We start from the raw sequence: 6,624 nt of genomic DNA on the forward strand, positions 1-6,624 counted from the left end.
CCTAATGTGAGAACCAATTAGGAGGTACCAGGGATTTTTTTTAGGTAGGCATGAGGTGTAGAAGTTGTTACTCTGTCCCTGATCTCTTTTGGCCAATCGAAGCCCCTATCCGCTCTTGACGCTTCAAATCTATCCTCCAATCTTTGAGCTACTGTGGAGTAGGACTAAAATTTTACAAATAGCCAACACAGTGCTTGACTAAATCAGGGTATATCATCCCTTTTACTTCCGGAACTCTAAGCTCGAATGTAATTGACTCATTTTCTGCTTTCATGAGCTGTCTGAATTCAACTAGGGCAGTGAATTTATTACCTTTTCGATCCGTTAGTTCTAATTGAAATGGGAAATCCACTTTTGGGAGGATTTCATCTTAAAGTATTCTTCTGGCAGAAGTAAAGAGGGACTTGTGTGTTAATCTTAGACACATCAATTCAAGATCCCAAGGTTCATTTTAAAACTTCTGTCCATTGCTGTAGCTCATTTGGTTGTGAGTAATTTTCCCTCCGTCTCCCACTCTTGATAAAAATGGATGTATCATATACCAGCCATTTTCGTTATTAACTTCATCCTCCTCTTTTGGTTTTCTGTTTTTCAGTATGAAAGAATTCCATTCAGGAATGACCTTCTCAATGACTTTTGCATAACTTAATTTATGTATTAAGTTTAAACTCTTTTCACTTCTCGTGAATTTTCCAACGAGTTACCTTTACAGATATCTCCAACATTGCTGCTGGATATTTGTACATTACATTCACAGTTAGATACATCCATTGTTACCTGAGTTTTGTCCACTTTCCCAGCGAACCCCAAACAATCCGGTTTCTCCGTGAATAATTGTTCCATGACGGACTGATGGCTTTGCCGTGATGGTTTCCTTAATTATTATTTTTTTTAGTTGACTCAGAGGGTGTAATACCCCACTCTGAGTCGGTTTCTGTTTCCTGGCAGATGTTTGGACGTCTAAATCTTATATTTCGAAAAAAGTTCCAGTAATTTGTTTGTTTATTTACTTTTTTATATTGTCCAATTTCATTAATATTCCAGGAGCATACATACTTGTTAATGTTTTGGGATTGAGGACCGAAAGAAATTCAAAAAGGAAATTAGAGATCAGCTTATTTGAAACATGACTCGTAAATTTGTATTCTACAATTTCTAGGAATTAATATTCTATTTTGTGGGAGCGTACTTTTGTCCTCAAACATGTTTGCTCAAGGTCGATTAGCCAATTTCGCACTTCCTATCAAATAAGAATAAAATGAAATCGTATAAATTTGATTCGTTTAAAAATGCAAGAAATGCCTCTGGAACTCACCCTTATGTGACCTTAAAATGTAAAATATACGAGTGAGATAAACTCCATCTAGTGGGAAGAGGTGGAACTAATTGAGGTTCTTTTTATTTAAACATATATCATGAATATATTTATATTTTACTCTCATTAACTTACATTAATTTTTATCCTATATGTCAATCTCCCAAATTATAGCCGGTTAATAGGAAACATGCAACTTTAATATAGATTAATTGAGAATAATTATTTGTATAGTTGGGACAAATAAACACAAAAGTAAAATAGAATTAGAAATCAAATGTGTGCCTATTATATTTATAATCTTAATCGAATATTTGTCAAATTCTATCAACAAATTATTCTTAATAATCCTTTGTGCCCTGTGGAATTACAATGAAAGTGTTCAAAATGGATTTTCCTAATAAAATAATAAAAAATTGACATTTCCAATATAAGTCTCTTTTATCAAATTATAGTCAAAACTCTATTAATTATATAAGACATCCATAGTTACACAATTAGCTCCCCCCCAACCCCCAATAACAAAACTATGATTACGGCACTGCTATATTGTCGATACATTCATGTTTTTTTTATGAAAATGATTAATAGATAATCATTATGTGACACTTTGGGTAATTCAAGAGTTCACAATTCTATTAATTCTAAATATATCAAATAAATTTATATTTTGACAGATCAAAATGAAATGAAGTTACAACTCCTACAATATTCAAGCTTGTAGACGACATAGATTCATAATAATTGAGATGTCGCTTCAAATGGATACAATTAGCAATATCAATTACTTAATTGTAATTAATTACATGTTTTTATCAATAATTGCACAACCTCTTCTTAAAATTACAAATAATTCCTTCCCAGACAACGACATTTTTTAATGATGATAGAGAAGTAGGTACTTTTATACTTTGTAACTTTTTCTTGAATAAAATTAGCGATAATTTTTGAATAAAACTAAAACAGTACTTGCTTTGAAGAATTATAGATCATGTATATGCAAAGAAATATTAACTCACATCCTTTAAGACACTATTATCACGTAAATATAATCATTTATATGGTAATATTTTTTTCAGTTGTAGTATTTTGCGATGAATCATCCTTCGTCACTCTAATTATTCCTTTTCATATAAAAAAAAACCCCGTGATTGTGGTGCTAATATATAAACAGCACGAGTTACAAATTGTTCAAAATCGCAGCTTGTAGACAACATAGATATATAATAATCAAAATATAGCCTCAAATTTAAACAGTTAACAAATTTGTAATAAATTACATGTTTTATCAAAAAATCGCGCAATCTTTTCTTAGAATATTCATTATTCTTTGTTAGACAAAGTTATTTTTTTCTTTTTTAACCCGTAAGGTACTTTATTTTATCACAAACATCTTTTTGTCTAATGCAAGTCACCTCCTCCGCCAAGTTTTTTTTTTCATATTCCTATTTGACTCATTTTACCGTTGTAGTATGTACTTTGAAGTTATAAAATCAGAAATAAACAAACACGAAAAAAAAAAAACTAATGTTAGAACATTGAATCCATATCAAGGTTGAAGTCTACTATTGTCTAAGGAGTAAATAAGAAAATGAATTTAACCCCTAGCAAATAACTTTGATTTCCCCGAAAGTGATAAGAAGGACATTTTACGTTTTATTAATTCGAAGATGTATTTTAAAGAAATTTGTACATTTTGAAAAGCAATCGCCAATTTTCGTAAATTGGCATTCTGTGCATTTACTTATACTTTGAAAAGAAGGCTTATTTTTCTTATTATACTATTTTTTTATCTATATATAACTCAATTCTAATATATGCTTAACTTTATAATTATATTAATTTTATGTTAACGTAACCAATGGGATTTTATTATATTTGTACCTATGTGATGATTGTGCTTAGAAAGATAAATAAAACTAAATGTACTTCAACTTATGGGATACATGCTGAAGGCCTATATAATCTACGTACCAAGTTACGAATACAAATTGATTCGTAACTATAGCCGTAGTCATGGTGACTAACAAAGAAACAAACAGAGGCAAAAACATAAAGTCCGTTCGACTTTGGGAGGCACGTAGGGAAAGTAAAACTTAAAGAGAGTTACTCAAGATCGACTGATTTATTGGGGGTACAATCACACACTAACAAAATATATGGTGCGTCAAGATAAAAACAATCTTGAACAAAAATGAAGAAATTGAGAAAATCCTAATATATATTTTTACTTTATATATAGCGGGTTCGACCTGCAGAACCTATTGGCCAAGATCTATTCTGCAAAATAAAATGGATCTCTCGTGATCATTTCTCATACAATAGTTTGCTTGTCTGAATTATAATCAGTCAACGTTTTGGAGAGGGTGTTTTTCTAGTCCAAATATCATATGATCAGTGATGGTCATTACGAATAGCATGTTAAAATAAATAAATGGGAAATTAACAGGATACCCCTGACAATTGAGGAATGTTTTGGAGGAGTGTAGCTTAGTAGTCATGAAGTTTCATTAGATTAGCTACAAGCAGATGTGATGGGTTGGGGATAGCAGGAAATAAACAGCGACAAAGACAAGAATTACTTCGATGTTGATTCTACTCGGAGTCAAACAAGGGCTTACAATTATAACTCCGTAACAAATCATCAAGGTTAGTCTTCTTCTTTTATGAGTGCACACCAATGTTCAATCCGGTTTGTATACATCAATAGTAATAAAAAAAACGGTGGAGCTAAAAAATCGCCAAATATCATAACATCAAATCATTGGTAAAAATAATATTATTATGGAATGGGATTACAGGTTTTTTTATTTTCCAAACCTATCGTCATTATTCTTATATTTTTAAGAGAAAATCAGTATTCAAATATATAATTTGTAATAAATAGTTGGTTTGTGTTTTCCATCATTTTGTGGTCGTAATTAAGAGTAATATCCGATTAAGGTTTAACCCAAGGTTAATAGAAATACAAGGTTATACTATAACGCGTGTAAGACTGATGTTTGACATCCAACACACTTTTTAATTGTGATGTCATAGAATATGAGTGGTCGGGTGCTTTTTCAAAATCTATCTGTCTTACCCAGTAGTCAATATGATGCATCAAATTGAAAATTCTAGCAATAATGACGTCATAAAATATGATTGGTTCTGTGTTTTGACAAAATTTGTCCATTTTTCCCAGCAGTCGGTACAATGCATCAAATTAAATATTCTAGCCAGTCCGATGATCAAACCTTGTATTTCTATTAATTTTGGGTTTCACCCATATTTGGGACAACATGGGCTGAGAGAACATATTGTATACTACATTTTAACTGCCTGTATATAGAGAGTCTTTACTGCACGTTTTTCAAACGGTGAACAAACATAATTAGTCTTAATTCTTATAATTTATAACTTTAATTGCAAAATAGAGTTACTTAAAATTTTTGATAACAAAATAACATTTTGGACCAGGAAACAAAAATCATGGATTTAGGGCTATTATTCGTATTCAATTCCTTATACATATAAAAGTGAGTAAATTACACTGATTCTCTCAGATACACTTTTTAAAATTTGTTGGATAGATAATGAATCGTAGGAATGGTTATGAAGGATGTTACCAGGGATGAAATCAAATTATGGCCACGTACTTGTAAAATATTTTTAATTCAAAACATATCTCCTGTTGTTGTACTGTTCAAGTTCTTTATATCATATTTCCTTTTAAATAGAATATTCCCTGTACATTGAATTTTATTTTGATCTGATGCTAATTTGACGATCGCCATCCCCGTGAACTCTGTTGATTCTCCTGATTCAAACATTATTTTGTGACTTTATCGTGCCTCATGATTTTCTAGAGTGTTAAACATATCATTAGTAAACTAAATGCATCTTTGATGTAACATGCGTGTATACGAACCCAAAACCCTATTTGTTATTTCCTCAGTTTTCACCAGGCCTCGCCAATGAGAGACCATTGTGACATTCTTATTTTTAAGTTCTACAGAACAATCAGCAGCCATTCGATCACATGCTGCCTTACCAATTCCGTAGTTTACGTAAACTAAATACTTGAGTCCACCACCAGAGCTGATGTTCACAATTAGGCCAGTTCTATTTTCTACCATGATCCTTTAAATTCACTAAGTCATAAATCAGTATGGTCCAATTTTTTGACAATGAGATAATTTTTCTAAAAATATAAGACTACCTTGACGCATATACAGTACAAAGATAGTGGTTCCTTAAACCAAGACCATTGATTTTATCCCACATATTGGGAGTTGGACATTCATAAAACGGGTTCCCTTTGCATTCATTAATGATCCCAACTCCAGAATATGCGTTGTTTACTAACAAGTCCAACTGACCCTTTTGTTCATTTTTAACTCTTTCGAAAAACTGTTCCACTTCCAAGTCATAGTTGTGATTTAACTTAACAGGGATTGGAGATCTCCCCTCTCTTAGATAAATTAGGTTTAAAATGGAGAGAAATTGGATTTGAATTTTTTTGTAACATACCTACATAAAGATTTGTCAAGTTCATATAGAAGCAATGAAATGAGCGCTGCTAATATTTCATTGTCTTAAAAAAGGAGTAAAAAACATAAAAAGCGGGAATGCGATCACAAAATTAGTAACTGAGCGGGATTGCGCTCTTTAAGATATCGTGGTGGTACTAGTTTTTTAAGAAAATAATTTTGCACAAGCTTTTAATTTTTTAATTTTAGATGATTTGAAAATATATATATATATTAGAAAACTGAGTTTAGTTAAAATCATTGGGTTCAACAATAAAAATAAAAAATTTATAAAAAATAATAAATTAGAATCGAGTTCATAACAATCATATTCTATTAAAGTATCAGCATCTAACATTGACAGAAGCTTTACCAAATTTTTCTTATTATGTGTTGGATCTTCTTTAAGAGAATTTGATAAGTGACTTCACTCGAATATTTTTGTCCCCTTCCAAGTAGCTCCTCACAGACAAAAAGTCATTTGCACTAAACAACTGTCTATATCTTCTAAATCTTGCTTCAATTATGTCACTTTGAATAACACCTAAAATGACAAAGTGAAAACCATAAGTTTGAAGAAATTCCTGATTAAACTTTATATAAGCGAAAGTTGAGTGTTTCACAACAATGAAAGTTTCCCTTCAAAGTCTTGGTTTATTTACTCAACTCCCACCTCCTAATCCAACCTTCAAAATATTTCAAAAATTTGATTTGTTCATCGTCCATAATTTGTATTGGATTTTTAAGGTGATCCCTTTTCCTATAGCCGGTGACGGGGGATCTCACGTTCAATATGTT

General features: G+C 31.3%; 1 pseudogene; it reads right to left on the reverse strand.

Annotated features, from left to right (window-relative positions):
- Nucleotides 1-4,869: 4,869 nt before the first annotated feature.
- LOC121125885 (dehydrogenase/reductase SDR family member 1-like) overlaps nt 4,870-6,624 on the reverse strand; it is a 5,011-nt pseudogene continuing 3,256 nt past the window's right edge.

Source organism: Lepeophtheirus salmonis, chromosome 11 (genome assembly GCF_016086655.4).
Source record: "Lepeophtheirus salmonis chromosome 11, UVic_Lsal_1.4, whole genome shotgun sequence".
Lineage (NCBI taxonomy): Eukaryota > Metazoa > Arthropoda > Copepoda > Siphonostomatoida > Caligidae > Lepeophtheirus > Lepeophtheirus salmonis.